Source organism: Malaclemys terrapin, chromosome 3, assembly GCF_027887155.1.
Source record: "Malaclemys terrapin pileata isolate rMalTer1 chromosome 3, rMalTer1.hap1, whole genome shotgun sequence".
NCBI lineage: Eukaryota > Metazoa > Chordata > Testudines > Emydidae > Malaclemys > Malaclemys terrapin.
Window position 1 is genome coordinate 88,941,018 of NC_071507.1, and position 20,386 is coordinate 88,961,403.

At 40.9% G+C, this 20,386-nt stretch overlaps 1 protein-coding gene across 2 annotated transcripts in view; it reads left to right on the top strand.

The window, feature by feature from the left end:
* Positions 1-20,386, top strand: part of PRKN (parkin RBR E3 ubiquitin protein ligase) — a 1,227,966-nt gene that overhangs the window by 1,025,142 nt on the left and 182,438 nt on the right. The gene's annotated exons all lie outside the window — the stretch shown is intronic.

Sequence of the window (20,386 nt, forward strand, 5' to 3'; positions counted from 1 at the left end):
TGTTTAAACTGAAAGAACTGATTAGCAGTCTTCAAGTCTCCTCATAAGGTTACAAAATTGCTCTAACAACAGACCAGGACACTGAAAGAAGTGGCCATAATTTGGATCACTGGATAAGTGTTTTGACTGGACAGTTTTAATGGATGAGGTGTCAGCTAGCGCGGGTCAGAACATGCTTTTTGTTTTTGTTTTCACTCCACCTTCCCCACACACAGAAAAGTGTGAGTTTTCAACAAATATAGTGACATTTTTGCAAAAAAAAACCAAACAAACAACTTTACCCAGAAAATCAAAATATTTCTGTTTTGAAATATTGAAATTTTCCATGGAGAGCAGACACTTTTAATGACAAATTTAGTTTGGTCCAAAACCCAGGTTCCTGTTAGAAAGAAAGAAAGAAAGAAAATCCCAGTTTCAACAGAATTTTTTTGAACAATATCATCCATTTTTTGCACATTGTTTTACTTGGTAACTTGCTCAGGACTGTGGGCTGAACAGTTTAAAGAAACTAACTTGCAGAAGAGGGATTGATTTTCACTGTCATAGCTATAATTGCTTGCTTGAAACAGTGTTGTGTCACCACACCAGAGCTAGTCTGTGTACATCCACCCTGTGCTATAAGTCAAACTTCCCAGCTGTGGTGCAGGCACACCCTTAGACTGTAAGCCCTTTGGAGCAGGGATGCTCTTTTTATTCCGTGTTTGTACAGTGCTGAGCACAATGAGATCCTCACCCATAATCTGGGCTCCTAGGTGCCACCGCAACACAAATAATAAATCTTAACAAGATAAGCCTCTTATCTAGTGCAGGCAGCCGATTTTCCTTCTTCCTGAAGTGCAGCCATCCAGACGCTCTCCTACTTCTCCTGTCTCCATGTAGGACTCTCAGAGTGGGTAGAGGCCTACCTTAAGTATTGGTCCTAGGTCCTGGTGCATCGTGCAGAGGGGTTTGACTGTGGGGTACAGGTGAGTGGTAGTGCTATTGGGATTTGTGGCTTTACATTTTTCTTCCTGATGGTTATCCCAGGATTACTACTTAGAAAACTTTACTGTTTCTGAAAGCATTTGTGTTGATCTGCCCAAGTGTTCCTCTGTCCTGGAAAGTAACAAAATGTTGGCCCACAGTATGAATGTTAGTTTTATGCAAATAACATAAATTAAGAACGTTTTCAAGAAAAGTTCGTATTTGTCCCTCAGCTCAATCTCTCTCAGTAAAGTGTGAGATACTTTGTCACCCCTGCTGCTGCTGACAGCACAAACTATTTCTATGATGTAATCTTTTGTCTGTAACAGGAAGGACTCAGACCTTGCAGAGAGAGGGAATCAGGCTTTCCAGCCTTCCTGGGGAGAGGGAATCAAGGGTTTACCATTTCTTTGTGACACTACATGTCATGGATTGTACCACCAGAGCACCCTCATGGGGTTTGGGTGGACACCTCTCTTGCCACAGACATCCTTCTCTGACAGTAGGCATCACTTTAGAGCAAGTGCTGAGTTTGGTGCTCCAGCCATAAGTCTTAAGGAGCTTGCACCCCCAAACCCCCAGGTGAATAGCAGGCCAAAAATCTAAGGGGAAAACCAAATAATACTGCAGCCCACAAAATGTCTGGACTCACCCAGCAATTCCCCACAAGGTCAGTGGTCACTATATTCTGTAAAGGGGGTCTGGGTCCCTAGCCCCCTCAGTGTCCATAAGACCTAGCCTGAGCACCCTGGGTTCTAAACAAAACGGGGAAACAAAGTAAAAAAAAGTCCCTTTACTTCTTCAAAGGGCCCACGCAGCAGTAGGGTTGCCAACTTGGTAATATTTAAAAAACGGACACTCTAGCAGGAGTGCCAGAACCTCCCCTGCGCCACCTCTTTCCCCCGAGGCCCTGCCCCTGCCCTTTCCCCCGAGGCTCTGTCCCATCCACTCCCTTCCCCCCTCCCCTCCATCGCTCACTGCTTTTCCCCTCCCACACCCGCCTCCACCCGGGTCAGGAGGGACTTGTCTGTGGAGCTGGGGCTGGGAGCTGCAGCCGCCCGACATAGGTAGGAGGTGGCCCCAGCTGAGTAGGGGCTGGCGCGGGTGATGACTGAGTGCCTCCCCTGCTCACAGTAACCCGACTTTGGGTGATAGATCGGACCGGACACTGGACACTGTAAGGTTGAAAACCGGGCACCTAGCCACCATAGGCAGCAGAGGCTCTTTCGCCATGTTCTTGCTAAGGAGAGCGCGATTGACAGATTGACTTAGGGTCCGCGGGCCTTGAAGTGAAGAACATTGGGCTAGAGAGCTCTAGCTCTTACTTTTGAGTGCCACTCTACACCTCCCTTGCAAGGAGCTGACCCTCTCCAGATTTGACAGGCCTCATAGGTTCACTGGGTTAGGTCTGATTGTGCTCAGGGGAGCCCTTTAACCCATTCCTGACTGATGGAAACCTGTCCCACCACACTGTATATTCATTTCACTGGTACATGATGTGTTTTGTGGACTTTTTAACTTTACTACTATTAACTGGTTTATGAAACAGTTTTTACTGAAATGCAGAGTGTTGGTAAAGCAACACAAATGGATGGCAACAGATTACCGCTCTGCCTCATCTGTCACACTTTGAGAGGGTGCTTCACTAGTAAAATGTCCAATAGAGCTGGGTGAAACTTTTACATCTGAAATGCAGATTTGGGTCGGCCAAAACATTTCATAAATTCATGTCTATTCTGGTTAATTGTTTTGGTCAAAGATTTTTTTAAATGTCAAAAGGAGTGGTGTTTACATTTCTAAAAGGAAATATGTGTTTGGGCTATATTTGCAAGGGGGTTTGTTTGCCATTCACAAAATGGAGGAGGCAGAGATGATACTGGTGCCCCCATTGTAGACCAGTGGCTAAGGAATTCAGGATGTGGGAGACCAAGATTCAAATCCATGCTCTGAATCAGGCAAATGGGGACTAACAGCTCTCTCACAGAAGGGGGATGCTACCTTCTCTGGTTCCAAATTTCATTTACTTTTAATGTTTAAAAAATCAGTTAAAATGTCTGAGGCAACTGAAAAAAAACATTTTGTTTTTTATCCGAAATGAATTTTTTTTTTCCAGTTTGGCTAGTGAACCAAAAAACTGATTATTTATACAGCTCTAGCCTCCAAAGGCAAGCTTCTTCAGAAACATTTGCAGGAGAAAGGACATCCTAGTGTTTTGGCTTTTCATTGTCTATCGTCTTGTGGTTTCCTGGTGTATTATAACATGAAGGAAATACAGCAAGAGTGGTTCTGGTTGGTTTGGGTCTTCGTTGTGTAAGTTCTCCCAATGTACAAAGCTCTTGTTCTGTACAAACCAATAAACATAAAGAGAATCTCCAGAACAGACTGCCTTGGCAGAGCCGAAATCTAAACTTTCGCAATTTTAGCTGTGGGACTTCCTCCCCCCCCCACCCCCCGTGCAGTTTGATTTCATCATTCATAATCCTTCATTTTCCTTTGGATAAGGTCCAGCCCTCTATCTAACCATTTCACTTCATAGGTACATGACAGATGCTGAGGGCTGAGAGCAAAAAATTTATTAGCTAAGGAACTGCTGAAAAATAAAACAATGTAAGAAAGTCAGTCTCCTACAGAGCAGATATTTGTCCTCTGAGGCTGGCTTTCTGTGTGATTAAACGGAAATGAGTTCACAAGTAATGATATTACAAGCTGCTTACAAAAATATGCTAAAGATGCAGCAAATATAAATGCGGGCTCTGTCCAAATACTGTATAAGGCAAGTAATTCAACAACAATCTAGAGAAAAGAGAGGGTGTGCTTCGATTCAGACCTAAACACTACAGTTATACAAACACAACAAGATTACTGGCAATCTGTATGGAACAGTTATGGATTCTTCCTAATGACTCTGAGAAACTTTCCTCTTTTTTTCCCCAAGAGTGATAAAAAACATGTTTAATTGTTTAAATGGAATATTGTGATTCATGAATAAAATAGCTATATGTGAGGGGCAAAAGGGAAAACAAATAACGCAGGAGAAATCTGCTGCTGTACCTGAGTGCCCCCAACAGGACGTAGCATAGAGAAATCAGATGACAGGCTAGTGACAAGGAAAGAAGCTGCTCAGTAATGTATAGCTAGACCTCTCTGCTATATTGTCAATTCTGACAGTGTGGCAGAATGTATTGGCCAGTTTCTTGATATTTTGACAGGGGAGTGATCCATTTTAACAGATCTCTCATTAGCTGTTGCTGCAACTCATCACAGTCTTTTCTTTAGGAACATTTTGGATGTTGTATCCCTTGAATGAGAGTAAGCCTTCAGGGAGGCACTCCATTCTTCAGCAAAATTCCTTTGTGCATTAGGAGATTTTATGCAAAGGAGCCTCTCCAGTGTTGGAATTTTGAGGAAGAAGTGCCCCAGGATGGTGTGTATCTGAACAATCTTTTGCTATGGGTGGTAGCTTTAACAGAACCCTGTTTATGTTATATGAGGTGTGACAGTAGTGCTGAGAGAATGCTGGGGTGTGTGTGGAAATAATCATAGAAATGCAGGACTGGAAGGCACCTTGTCAGGTCATCTAGTTCGGTCCCCTGCACTGAGGCAAGACTAAGTATTATCTAGACCATCCCTGACAGGTGTTTGGCTAACCTGTTCTTAAAAACCTCAAATGACGGAGATTTCACAACCTCCCTAGGTAATTTATTCCAGTGCTTAACTACCCTGACAGTTAGGAAGTTTTTCCTAACTAGGTCTCCCTTGCTGCACTTTATGCCCATTACTTATTGTCCTGTTCTCAGTGGTTAAAGAGAACAATTTTTCACCCTCCTTTTTGTAACTGTGAGGGATCTTGAGCTTTGCACCCAGGCCCACGTGTCCTTTGGCCACAACTAACACCCAGCAACTCACCGGAGTAATCACAGAAGGGAACCAGTGAAGTGCTGGCTTGCAGAGGGCCCCTACGCTGAAGCTCCCAATTGAGGGAAACATCCAACAACCCTGATTGGCCGAGGAACTCTGTATAAACCATGAAGTAACACAGGAAGTTGTCAGAGCAATTAAAGAACTCCCTGGCTGGCTGCTACAGTGGACCCCTCCCGTTTACCTGACTCCTGAGCCCTGAATTCCTGCCTGCTTATGGTTCCTGTCCTTATCCCAGACCCTCATCTATTCCCAGTTCTTGCTTTCCTGACTTATTCCAGGTCCCTGCTCCAACGCCTTACTCTTGTGCTGTCTCTGGCTCTGATGCCTGGCCTGGAACCTAGGCTATCTCCAGCTCTGACCACTAGGCCTGACCACCCACCCCCTGGTTATTGCAATAACAATCTTCTACATACTTAATGTAATATTCATTCATATTTTAAAAGGAATTTGTTGAAAATGTGCTTGTGCCCCTGTTGTACTATGTTTCCATCACATATACTACTGAATGAGTTTGATGGTATGAATATTTGTGGAACCAGTGAATTTTAAGTGTATGTTAAAGATATTCACATAAAGTGAATTTTGAACTCATTATCACATTACATTCATCCAATCATGTGTGACCAGTTTAAAATAATCAACAGTTTGGAGTTTGAATTTCAAATACACAATATTGCAACGAAGTGGTTGTAACTGTCTATGGACCAAGAATTACTCTCACAAATTTTTAAGCAAATAGTTTCAATTTAGAAATTTCAAATTGAGAAAATTGTCAGCTGCCCCTGGAAAATTCACAGAGAAAGAAACAATATTCATTAGATAAATTATTTGCTGTGGAGAATTTGCCCAGGTCTTTCCAATACCTTTCCAATACCAATACAGTATTGGAAAGACCTGAGCAAATTGTGGGCTGTTTTGTTAATATGGAGTTTCATCCTCAAGTCTTTATCTCTTTCATGAATATAAGACTCTTCTTATCTGTTGGCTACCTCATGGTCTTGTCCTCTCTCCCCTTCTCTTTTCCTTTATTGACTCCATCCATTCCCTTGGCTTCAGCTACTATTTCTCTGCCAGTGACTTCTAAATCCACCTCTCAACACCTGTCCACCACTCATCTATTCAGCCTCAGATCTCCATTTGACTCTGAACTCAACCATTGTGTATGCCACCACAGTCCCAAACTCACTCTCTATGAAACTGAGATATGTCTGAACTCCTGATCCCTCCCTACCACCTCTTATCTCTATTCCCATTAACTATGTCATGAGCTTTACAGTGTCCCAATGTCATATCACCAGTGACTTTTCTCTACTCCCCCCAAATCCAGTCACCACCTCCTTTTTGAATATCTTCAAAACATTTTCTCTTCAGACTACACCTACAGCTAGAATTCTTTTCTGCACCTTGGCCTCTCCTGGATTACGCTAACCTTATCCTCTCTGCCTTCCCCAATACTCTCTTCTCCTTCCACACAATGTAAAAGTTCACTGTTAAAGTCATCTTGCTCTTCTGTCATTGAGAGGGCAGCCTTATATTTCTTAAATCCTTTCACTGGCTTTTCATCTCTAAACTGGAGAAAAAAATCCAACCTCCTGAACCTCACTGTCAAGGCCCTACGTGCCTCTCTTATATCTGCTTTCATGTCCCACACCCCCCTTCTCACCACCTATATTTTTCATAGTCTTCTCTCCTTGCCGCTTATTTTATTTCCTTTCCTCACTCTCAGCTTCATGCCTTCTTTCATGCATACCATAAACTTAAAATAATCTCCCCTTTTTTCTTCATCTTGCACCCTCTCCTTCAAATTCCTCCTTTGCAGCACTTTTCATCTACAAATCCATCCTGCACAGGGCTTATCATTAGTTTCTTATCTGAAATATTCTCTAGTTTTTAAGGGCCAGATTCACCTTGGTCTTTATGCTTTTGCACAATTGCAGACAGAGCCAAAGATGCCTTATCTGTCATTTCATGGCCCTCAAGATCCAGACAGAATTCCAGCCCAGGAACTCAGAGCACAGTTCCCTTCCTGCTCCCCATGCGTGCGTGCATAATGTCCCAAAGGGAACAGAGAGGAGGTGGTACCATAGTTTCACCCTTTCCCAGACACCAGCCAACAGAGGGTGGCCAACAGCACAGGGGATGTAGAGTGGCAGAGTGGTCGGTACAAATGAGGAAGAGCCAGGAACACGTGAATTCTAATCCATCATCTCCATTTGTGTGAATGTCAGTTACTCCCCCTCTTCCTGTTTATAATAATACTTACATACCTGATAGATTTTTTAAAATTATTTATATTAGCACTAGGTATGTTATATTTTTTGGATTGTGGTATCAAATAATTGCCTTATGTACATTTTATATATATTATAAATATGTGACAAAAATTACCTAAAATGCTAAGTCCACCTATAGACTAGTAGCCTCCAAAATTAATTTTAAAATACACAGGTGGTTATTTGATTTATGGGAATAGTAAAAACAACCTTACTCTAGCAAGTGTTTTTTTTCCCTCTGAAACACCCTTACTTGTAGTTTGAAAAAGTACTTAAATTACCTTTTAAATATTAGAAATTCTTGATTTGCACCGATCATTAAACTTTAGTCTAAATTCATTGGAAGTCGTACTATCAAACAGATGTTTTTAGATACGTAGAAAGAAAAAGAAATATACATAATTTTTAAAATACATAATTAAAATAGCATAAGCAATATTGTAGAGAGCCATGGCAAGTAAGTAATGTTTTCATAACGTATTTCAGAATGGTTAGAGGCTTGCTTAATCTCCAAGTCTTAACGCAGCTGAGCAGACCCTGATCCCCGCTTACACTAGTTTTATACTCATGTAGATCAGGAGTAACTCTGTTGAAGCCACAGGATTTACTCTAGTGTGAGAGTAAAACCAGGCCTAATATATTGGGGGCTAGAAAAATCAGGAACTATTCTGAGCCCCAAGTGGATCCCATGAAGGAATTTGAAGTGGGGGAGGATACTGTCATTGTCCAGCCTCCATCTATATGCCCCTCTCCATTAGGAGGTCCCTGCTAAGTCTATAAATTCCAAACTGTGCATACCTCAACATCAAGATGTGATGGAAACTCTGCAGCTTAAGTTTGTCTTTTTCATAGATTTCTCTCTGGGAAGGAATGATCTGTACTTCATTTAGGTGCTAGATAGCCATGCTGGACTTTGGAAGTTCTCTGTGTGGCCTAAAGAAAGATACAGTTCAGCATTGGCTGTGGCACTAGAAGCTTTTGTAGTCTGCTTTTCCAATGTAGTTCTACCCTGATCTGAAGGGACTACTTCAAGTATATAAAAGTCTTAGTTTCATTAAATCATTGACCTTTTCCCCCCTGAGACTGGCAATAAGCATGACATTTAATACCATTTCTGATCAGAGGTTTGGTTTTGTTTGGTTGGTTGGTTTTGCTCTGAATACCTTTCAACTAGGATATGGCCCGGGATAACCAACCAATGTATTTTACATAGACCTTTCATAGAGTTTAAGGGCAGAAGGGACCATCAGATTATTTAGTATGACTTCCTGGGTTACACAGGCCATCAGATTTCACTTAAATACCCCATTACTGAGTCCAAAGACTTCTGTTAGACAGAAGTATTTCAGATTCAGGAGACTAAACTGCTGAGTGCCATAGGCAGAGAATAGGAGAGACTGAGGTGTCACCGATGCCTGAATTAAAGCATATCATTTAGAAAGCTATCTATTCGTGTCTTAAAGACTCCAAGCAATGGTGAGTTTCACTGTTACAATGTGTAATTAAACTCACTGCTAGGAAATTGCAATTTATTTCAAGGCTGTATTTGTCTAACTTCAGCTTCCAGCTAGTGAATCTTCTGGTTAATCAAACTTGTTTGTCAGCAAGATTAGAAGCTACCTCATTCCAGTGAATATTGTTTCCATGTGTAAGTACCTATAGATGGTGATCAAATCACCTCTCAATCTTCTCTTTGGTAACCTGAATAGGTCGAGCTCCTTAAGCTTCACATCCTGAGGCTTGTTTTCCAGCCCCTGAATCATTTTTGTGGCCCTCCTTGGAGCTCTCTCCCATATTTCCACATCCTTCATGAAACATGGACACTAGTACAGGACATAGTATTCTAGCAGTGTTCTTACCAATGCTGTGTATAGAGGCAAAATCACTTCCCTACTTCTGTTTGATATTCCCCTTTTTATACCTCCAGAGATTGCTTTAGCCCTTTTTGTCACAGCTTTGCAGAGAGCTCAATTTCAGATGGTTATCTTCAATGATTCATATATTCATAGATTCTAGGACTGGAAGGGACCTCGAGAGGTCATCGAGTCCAGTCCCCTGCCCGCATGGCAGGACCAAATACTGTCTAGACCATCCCTGATAGACCTTTATCTAACCTACTCTTAAATATCTCCAGAGATGGAGATTCCACAACCTCCCTAGGCAGTTTATTCCAGTGTTTAACCACCCTGACAGTTAGGAACTTTTTCCTAATGTCCAACCTAGTCCTCCCTTGCTGCAGTTTAAGCCCATTGCTTCTTGTTCTATCCTTAGAGGCTAAGGTGAACACGTTTTCTCCCTCCTCCTTATGACACCCTTTTAGATACCTGAAAACTGCTATCATGTCCCCTCTCAGTCTTCTCTTTTCCAAACTAAACAAACCCAATTCTTTCAGCCTGCCTTCGTAGGTCATGTTCTCAAGACCTTTAATCATTCTTGTTGCTCTTCTCTGGACCCTCTCCAATTTCTCCACATCTTTCTTGAAATGAGGTGCCCAGAACTGGACACAATACTCCAGTTGAGGCCTAACCAGCGCAGAGTAGAGCGGAAGAATGACTTCTCGTGTCTTGCTCACAACACACCAGTTAATACATCCCAGAATCACGTTTGCTTTTTTTGCAACAGCATCACACTGTTGACTCATATTTAGCTTGTGGTCAACTGTAACCCCTAGATCCCTTTCTGCCGTACTCCTTCCTAGACAGTCTCTTCCCATTCTGTATGTGTGAAACTGATTGTTCCTTCATAAGTGGAGCACTTTGCATTTGTCTTTGTTAAACTTCATCCTGTTTACCTCAGACCATTTCTCCAATTTGTCCAGATCATTTTGAATTATGACCCTGTCCTCCAAAGCAGTTGCAATCCCTCCCAGTTTGGTATCCCCAAGTCCTTCTCTGAATCATTGCTTTCCATGACAGTCTCCCCCATCCTGTAAAAACAACAAAGAGTCTGGTGGCACCTTAAAGACTAACAGATTTATTTGGGCATAAGCTTTCGTGAGTAAAAACCTCACTTCTTCGGATGCACCCCATCCTGTAGTTACAGACCTTCATTCTTTGTCTCAGATGTATTATCTTGCATTTTGCTGTATTAAGATGGATTTTGTTGGATTGTGAGCATTTCACCATGTGATTCCGATCAGACCTGTCCTCCTCATTATTTAGAACTGCACCAATCTATTTGTCCTCTGCAGACTTTATCAACAAAGAATATTATATAATCATCTAGATAATTGATAAAAATATTGAATATTATTGGACCAAGAACCAGTCCCTCTGGAACCCTGCAAGAAATTGTCCCACTCATTGATGTCTCCCTATTAACACTACATTTTGAGATTTGTCAGCGAGCCAGTTTTTAAACCATGTAATCTGTGTCCTCTTAATTCCACATAATGCAAGCTTTTCACTCAAAATGTCATGTGGAACTAAGGCCTTGTTTAGACTAGAGGGTTAAGACAATATAAGTTGCACAACTTAAGTTGAAGTAGTTTATATCGACTTAACATGGTTTCTACACCGCTCTGTGTCATTGGGAGATGCTCTCCCATCGACATAATTTCCATCTCTCATTGAGGTAGAGTACTGAAGTCGACGGGAGAGCACTCTCCCATTGATTTATCGCGTCTTCACCAGACCTGCTAAATCAATGCCACTGCATCAATCGCAGCAGTGCAACTTAGCCCATAGTGAAGACAAGCTCTAAGTCAAATGCCTTAGAGAAATCAAGGTATCACCATAGTTGTCTTTTTAAAATCAGATCTATTATCTTTGGGGTTTTTTGGGGGGGGGGGGAGGATTGGGTATTTTTTTAAAGAAGGCAACAGGTTTGTTTGATAAGACATAACCTTCCATGAAATTATGCTGACTGGCAAAAAATCTATTTTTAGCCTTTAATTCTTTATGGATAGAGTCCCAAATTAACCTTTCCATTATTTTATCCACAATCAACATCAGGCTAACCTGGGTTTTCCTTTTAACCCTTTTTAAATATTGGAACTACATTGGTAAGCCTCTAATCCTTTGGACTTGTCCCAGGTTTCCAAGATTTATTTAAAATATTAAAAATAACAGTGATGCAGGGAGTTCCTCGGGTAGTTCTTTTAAGACTCTTACATGGAAATGATCCAGTCCTGTGGAAATGAAAATGTTTAATTTGCGCAGCTGCTGACTCACATCCTCCTTTATCACAGATGGTAAACTTTCTATTCCATCCACAACATCATATGGGATGGATACTTTCTCCTGCTTCATTTCAAATACAGAAAAGAAATATCTATTGAACATTTCTGCCTTTTCTACAGCATTATTTACAATTTTACCATCCACATCTAGCAATGGACTTATACCTGACCTAGGGATTTTTGTTGTTTTTGTTTCCTAATATGTTTTTAAAATACAATCTTATTGTGTTTAATCTTACTGGCCATTGATATTTCATTGATTCCTGTAGCTTTCCTTGACACCTACATTTTTTAACTTGTAGCTTATATTCATTGCCCTTTTCCCGTGTTTTTCATTCTTTTATATATTGATGTTTTATGTTTTAGCAGCGCTTCCAAATCTCCCTTTAACCAGTATGGCTTTTTGGCCAGCATACCTTTTTTTATGTCTGTGGAAACGTGGCTTTTTGGACATCAAGTTGGATGTCCTTGAACAATACACAGTTTTTGTAAACACCCACACTTTAAATGTGGGTTCCCATTCAGTTATGCTAACCATTGCTTTCAGCTTTGGTAAATTGGCCCTTTAAATGTCCAAATATACTAAATGCCCAAAAACTTCAAATACCCTCAGCTTTTGTCATTTTTGATTACTAGCAACCTTGCTGCATTCAAATCTGTGTCATAAAAGTGATAGGCTACCATGTCCCCTTTCCAGTCCCCAGAATGATCTGATCTCCTTCCAGAACTCCTCAGCAGATTGTTCTCCTCTGGCATTAATATATTTTTCATGCAAAAGACTTAGTTGCTGGAGTGCTTGTCACTTAAAATTAATCACAATTTTAAGTGTATTTTAAACATTTTTTAAAATACTGTTAAATGGGAAATGTACACAATACAAGTTTTTTCCAGGTTTATTTATTCATGTATGAAAATCAGCAGTCTCCAATTACTTACTTATAGATATTTCTGTGGCCTTCATCACAGCAATATCTGAATTCCTCAAATTTACATTAGATTACTTTTAAAGCTAGTTTCTAACAATGGTAGAAGGCTTGTAGTTGATTCCTTCCATGCCTGGTGTTATTACACTGCTCTACAGCCAAAATGCTTCTGAAATAAATGTAGTCAAACTTTACTAATTCTGGGTCACTGAGAACGAAAATGATGCTTAAAATTGTTGATTGGCTCTAGTTTTCAAGATATGCTATTGGGTCAGTATATACGACCCTTGACTTGGGAATGGCGGAGGATAAGTGAGTTATAAAGGGAAGGGATCTCAATTTAAACCAGAAAATGACTAAAATACATCTTTGACTGGATCTATGAATAAATCTATGACTGGGTTTGGACAGTTCTTGCTTTTTAGGCAAAACAATGAATGATGCAATCTGAAGCTGGTATTGCGTCTTACATGATCTGAATTGCATCATGTTATTCCTAGAACTCATGGATGATGCAATCATAACAAAGCTTACATCACTCTGCTGAACAAATTGTCCTATATCAGCTCTAGAAATCATACGGTGTCGTGCTCTCTTATTTGTCAGTGTTTGATTTTGCAAAGGGACACATTTCTGTTTAGCCAAAGTGAGCAGAGATGCCTCGTACTTGTGTGAACAGTGCAGATAACTTCTGCTATGTTTGTGGTGAAGTGACTTTTGCATCACAAAAGCACAGTATAACCACTATGGTTAAGAAAGCCTATCACCTTTATTTTGGCTGCAAAATTGGAGATCAGGACAAGAGGTGGGCCCCACACATATGCTGCAACACTTGTGCAACAAATCTTCGCCGGTGGTTGAACAGGAAAAGGAAATCTATGCCTTTTGCAGTGCCAATGATTTGGAGAGAGTCAACAGATCATACCAGCAATTGTTACTTCTGCATGGTGCTTCCAGTTGGGAAAGGTGTGTCAAAGAAGAAAAAGTGGACTGTGCATTATCCAAACATTCCATCAGCTATATGCCCAGTACCCCACGGAGAAGGACTGCCGGTTCCTGATGCACCAGAATTATTCTCACTTGAGTCAGACGAGGAAGAGGATGAAACTTCTGGTCCTGAACCATCAGTGTCACAGGACCCAGATTTTCTCCCATCCTCCTCCTCTGAACCATACCTCATAACACAAGGTGAACTGAATGACCTTGTCAGGGATTTGGAACTACCCAAGAGTAAGGCAGAGCTGTTGGGCTCCAGACGACAGCAGTGGAATCTCCTGGCAGGTGATGTTAGGGTTTCCATGTTCTGTGACAGTCAAAAGGATCTTGTCCCATTCTTCTTCATGGAAGGTGACCTTGTAGCCTCATAGACTCATAGACTTTAAGGTCAGAAGGGACCATTATGATCATCTGGTCTGACCTCCCGCATGATGCAGGCCACAAAGCCGTCCCTACCCTTTCCCTTGACTCTGCTGTTGAAGTCCCCAAATCCTGTGGTTTAGAGACTTCAATTAGCAGAGAATCCTCCAGCTAGCGATCCCTGCCCCATGCTGCGGAGGAAGGCGAAAAACCTCCAGGGCCTCTGCCAATCTACCCTGGAGGAAAATTCCTTCCCGACCACAAATATGGTGATCAGTAAAACCCCGAGCACATAGGCAAGATTCTCCAGCCTGACCCTCATTAGCCATTATACTATTTACCTGCCATGGCACGCTGTTCCTTTGATTAAAATCACGTTATCCCATTAAACCATTCCCTCCATAAACTTATCTAGCTTAATCTTAAAACCAGACAGGTCCTTCCCTCCCCTGCAACAACATCGATGGTGTGATGGCAGCCATCAACATCATTCACGATCCAGACAAGTGGAGACTGTTCATTGATTCATCGAAGACGAGTCTTAAAGCTGTTTTACTGCATAATGGCAATGTTTTGCCATCAATTCCAGTTGGTCATGCAGTCCATATGAAGGAAACCTATGACAACATGAAGCAACTTTTGAGGTGCATAAACTATGACCAACATCAGTGGCAGCTTTGTGGTGATTTGAAGGTTGTTGCTCTCTTGCTTGGTCTGCAGACTGGATACACAAAGTACTGCTGTTTTCTCTGCGAATGGGATAGTCGTGCAAGAGATACCCACTACATCAAGAAAGATTGGCCACTCCGACAGTCATTGGAGCCTGGGAGGAAAAGTGTTCAGCATCCAGCACTTGTTGAATCAAGGAAGATTTTGTTACCACCCTTACATATCAAGCTGGGTCTGATGAAGAACTTTGTCAAGGCCATTGACAAAACACAAGCAGCTGTCAAGTACCTCCATGGAAAATTTCCAAGGTTAAGTGAAGCTAAGATAAAGGAAGGTGTCTTTGTTGGTCCTCAGATTCGTGAACTTCTTCGAGATGATGCATTTGACCATGCACTGCATGGCAAGGAAAAGACGGCCTGGAAAGCCTTCCAGTTAGTGGCAATAAAGTTTCTCGGAAACAACAAGGCAGACAACTACAGGTTGTTGGTGGAAAACCTCCTCAAGGCATACAAAAGCCTTGGTTGCAACATGTCACTACAGATACATTTTTTGCACTCTCATCTAGATTTTTTTTCCACCGAACTGCGGAGCAGTGAGCGACGAGCACGGCGAGCGATTTCACCAGGACATTGCAACACTGGAAAAACGCTATCAGGGCAAATGGAGCCCATCAGTGCTTGCAGACTATTGCTGGACAGTGACAAGAGATGCTCCATTTAATGAATACAAGAGACAAGCCAAGAAGCGCCGAGTAGACACTGAATAGGACTAAACTATGTACAGAATAGTTTTTTGCCTTTTGTTTCATAATAAATTTTATTTATATAACCCTTTTGCTGATTTTTAAAATGTTACATAAACAGGACAGGTGAAATATTATCATATAAAGCAACTATAAACACATGAAAAGACCTAGGTTTACAATTTATGATTAAAACTCTACTATCTACACAATATACATAGACATAAAATGTAAAAACTTAAATATCTAAAGAAACAGTAGCCAATCAGTTGTTTTAATTGTCATATTTGAATTCAGCACATCAAAATACATAATAAATAGCACATTTTATCTCTGAAGCAGACGACTTCTCAAAAATTGTAGACCAGTGTTATTAAATGGTTGTTTGGGGAAACTTTAATTTCTTTCTCTTTATATGGCCCTCATCACCATAGTACCTGATGACCTCTCAGTTATTAATGGATTTTTATCCTTGCGACATCCCTGTGAGATAGGGAAGTATCACCCCCACTTTACAGATGGGAAATGGAGGTGCAGAGTATATCAAGTGTTTTACCTAAAGTTACCCATAAAGTGTGTGGCTGAGTCAAAAATTGAATCCAGATCTCTTGAATAGCTGTCCAGTCCAGTGCCCCATCCATTAGATCATTCAGAAGTTTGTGTGAAATGGTGGAATATACAGTTATCCTAAGTATAGTTTGTTCAGTTTCAATTGATATTAATGATACATCCATAAATAATTTATAAGGTGTTCATAAATGATAAATAGATGGGTAATGTTTTCACAGGTGCCTCTGTGATTTAGGAGCCTAAGACCTATTGTCAAGTGTATTTTGCCTGTTTCTGAAAATAAGTTAGGTTCCTAAGTCACTTAAGCACTTACAAAAGTTTCACCTGTTGTAAACATGTTACAGACATGAGTTCTATGTGTTACACATAATGCTAAGTAGATGTTAGAGAGAGTTCTAACCCAGCATTGTATGCAACTGTCACCGGGTGGCTGGCCCCAGAAAATGAAGTGGATCCAGCTCCCCTGTGCCAGAACAGGCGCTTCCATTTGGCCAATTAAGAGGTAGGGCAGCACCTCAGGACTTTAAGAGACCCAGTGAATCAGAGCTGCCTGAGTGAGGAAAAGAGGCAGGTGAGAGCTGCCAGATACAGAAGGTGTTTTTTGGGGGGCAGGCTGACGGAAAGGAGAGCAGCAAGAGGAGTTTGCTGGCTGTTGTCCCCAAGGCAGATAGATGGAATGATGGCAGGAACAGCAGCACAGGGAGGTGCCTGCTGGCTCTGAGCCAGAATGCCAAAGTCGAGGGCTAGAGAGGGCTGAAGGAAGGGAGAGCACTGGTGAGGTTTAGCAGCTGACGTCTCTGTATTGGAGAGCTGGACCCAGAAGAACAAAGAGAGGGTCAGGAGGAGTGAGGGATGCTCCTCTTGTGAGGAAGATCACCCATCAGAGATGCTGTGGGGGTTCCTGCTAGGAAGAGTGGGGTTGCACTCCAGCTGGAAGGGCTGTGGAGGCTGTCCTGAAAGAGGGACAGAAGAGGACCAACGAAGAATCCAGGTGTGGTGGAAGGCACTGGAATGTGATCTGTGTTACATCAATGGCCCTCAGGATATGTGATTTTAAAGATTACTTGTTTATCACCCCAGTGCAAATTATGTTTTGGGACTTGAATTTTGAACTATTTGCACTGTGTTCTTGTAATAAACCCAGCCCCATGGAGGGGTACTATTGAAGCAAGACAGCCTAAAGTATAGTCTTTGGATTACCTCAGGGGAGAAATGGGTGCACCGGTCATGCCAGGGCCTATTGCAAGAGGGCACTGCAGTTAGGGCTGCCCTCTGACAGCAACCCATTGCCCTCTTGAATTCTATAGCAAATGATTTAAGCACTTCTTTGTTGTGTATTAACCCTTTATAAGTTATTTATAAATGTACCCGTATTATAAAGTGAGATATTTTGTTCTTTAACCATAGAATACAATGTATATTAGAATATAACTGATTTTTGTTATGACAGTAGACCTGTACAGATTCTGCTTCTTCATTTTCAGTTGATGTCTGGGCCTTTAATTGATCTACAAATATTGGAAAATGACACTTTTGTAAATATATCTGAGCTCTAGAGATAGGAGACAGGTTTGTAACTGGATAGCAGAATGTGCAAAGCATTTAGTAGGATCTTCTCTGTTTTCCAATTGATCCATTTATTTGGCTTTTTATGGTATGAAAATCACTCTTGACAGTGCTATAATTGTATAATGATTTGGCATGATTTCTGTGCTGAACCAGTATAAAATGTCAAATTCGTTGGACAAAATATAATATTTTTTTCCAATGAACCCTGTAAATCCATTTTCCTGCATGTAACTTATAAAGACAGGATTGATTTTTGTCATGAAAATTTCTTTATTAAAGGGGGAGAAATCTTGCTGACTTCTTTTATGTCAAGTTTGAGACTGGAGATCATTTTCTCTTTTCAGCTGAGGATTTATAATGGAAATGCTGACAGACCCTCAACTATAGTATTGCTGGTGTTTGTGTCTATAATAGGAATCTACTAACAATCAAACATTCAGCACAATTGAATGTTACCTTTTAAGACAGGGTAAGACAATCTCCCTCCTCACCTTCAGGTCCACTCTGTGCTCTGAAGAAAAATGAGGTCCTCAGAGAGCTTTGCAGCTGTGATTACCAGCACTTCCGTTCAAGGCAAGCAGAATGACTCAGAGCACTCAACATATTTACTGCAAGAATCACAAACTTGGTTGAAAATTGATAGATTCCAACATTAAATATTTATCCCATTACCCTGGGATAAATGGGTTCATGCATAATAATGTTAAACACCATTTGACTCGTTGAGCCCCCACGTTCAAGGGGACCTTGCAGACACGTGTCATAGATGCCTCTCTAAATGCTGATGTCTTCAGATTCCTTTCTAACAAGAAGGCTGTAAACCATATAAGATATTAATCCCCAATTTTCAACTGATTTGCTCATGCCTCTTATACACTGCGTGATTCTTCTTTAAAAGGGTATTTCTCCAATTAGCTTTTGTATTTTGTTTTGTTTAATATAAAGAGAGATGTATTTTTTTATGGATTTTCCCAACTGTTTGGAAAAGATTTTATAAAACAGGATATAAGATTATTATTTTTAACATGGATATTATGTAACTTGACTGTGGCTTTCAAAACTCTCATACTCGTTTTAAAACATACAGTGAAAAAGAATGTGTTACTGTAGCATGTAACTCCTGCAAAATGATGAGGGGCCTCCTAAATTGTACCTGCAAAATGTGCATGGGAGCCCCTGTGTGTATGCTGAAGTGCTCATTTGCATCCTCCCTGTGTGGGGGTTTGGACTCAGTGCTTCATTTTTCCATGGTTTTGGCGCGGTTGTGTTTTTAGTAATCCACAATTTTCATGAGTTATATATTAGGTAGAATTTTAAGAAGCACTAAATCTTTCCATTAAAGCTGTAATTTTACACTGTGTTTTGTGATATTTGCACACCCTCAGCTCAGTTCCCCATCTTCTGAAAAAATTCATCCAACTCATTTCCCTCTTGCCTTTTAGTTTTTTCTCTTTTATTTATTCACTGTGCAATGGGCCAGATTCACTGAGACCTGCTCTACACGGGAGTTTTACCAGCCACTGGTAGAGCTGCATCAGTGCAAAACCCTAGTTTAGACATGATTTACACTGGTGCAAGCTGATTTGTATCTGTTTAGCTTATCCCAATTTGAAACTAGGGTAAGCTAGACCAGTTACTGCAGTGGCATAAATCATGACTACAGTAGGGGTTTATACTTTTGCAGCTACACCAGTGACTAAAAACCAAATGTGTAGACCAGAAGTGTGAGCTGGTATAATTTACACTTCTTGCACCTGCAATGTGAATGTTACACCAGCTTAGATTCCATCTAGACCAGAGTGCCAAACTCATTCAGCAGAGAGAGCCAAACTCCACTTATCATTGTGGTCTGTGGCCTGAGGCCTTAATTTAGAACTGTGTACCCTCCATCCTCAGCAGAAGGCCCACTGACATCACTGAGAAGTGTGCCATAGTTCAAGGGTAGAACTTGGCCTTTACATAATAACTAAACTTCTAGTTATTATTATTTGTTACATACTTAATGAACTCACTGTCACTCAGTGGGAAAATATGCCCACCATTTGGACCACTTTTATTTCTATCCTTTGTTTCTCTTCCTTCTTCCCCATCTTCCTTTCTGTTTCTGTCCTTCTGCCCTGTCTTTCCTCTCTGTTCTTCACTCTGCATTTCCTTCCCTGCAGTTGCAAATTCTCAATTCCCACCTCTCTCTGGACCTTTCTTCAATACCCCATTTCATCCTCTGCAGTGATTGACATTGCAATGATGAAATTAAAGTGTCATTTACTTGACACTCTCTAGTGACGTGGATAGAGGAGTTCAAACCTGTCTCCTTTATTGTTTCAGGCTCTCTGCAGACTCAAGAAGAAAACACAGCATTGGTTTACCCTCATGTGACATTTATAAGGTTTTTTTCACAACCACAAGGGCTAGAATCTTACTTTGCACAAAATTTCAGCTTTCATTTTTAAAAATCTGAATATGTCAGGAGGGCCAAGGGCCACATAAATATATATTAAGCTGGACTGATCTAGCCCACAGCTGTATTTTAACACCCAGGTTCCATCTAACTGTCTTAAGGTCTGTCTACACTCTGAAATGAATGGTGGTTTTAAAATGTGTTAACTAAAGTGCTAATTAAAACACTTAAAACTAGTAGAGTTTGTCGAAATTTTCCAAAGATTCAAAATGTGGATGAAAATGTTCCCTGCATGTTTTGGTCAGTTCTCCTTAGCATCTACTGTAGACAAAAACAGTCATGTTTAAAAACAAATTCTCTGGCTGTGGTCAACCCCAATGATAAACCAGAGAGACCCTTATATTTCTTTACTTAAGATCAGTTTCTGCCACCCATACTCTTCAAGCAGTCCTGAAGTAAGGTACTGATTAAAAATGGCAGAGATGGTCCAATTTATACTTCTTCCTTATACACACAGAAGAGTGGTGTCATGGCTAAGGCACTGTGCTAGGACTCATAGGATTTGTGTTTTATTTCTGACTCTGACCCAGAATCCCTGTGTAAACTTGGATAGGTCACTTAACTTTCTGGTGTCTCCATCTATAAAATGGAGATGCTTCCCTCCCTGGTGTTGTGAGGCTACTTAATGACTGTCTGTGAAACACTGACACTACAATGAGAAAGAGAAACACCGACGCATGAAATTAAAATAAATTGTTACCCAGAGAAAGATTTTGTGGCTCAGTTTGTCTACCTGGAATATGTTTTTTAAAAGAAAGTTGT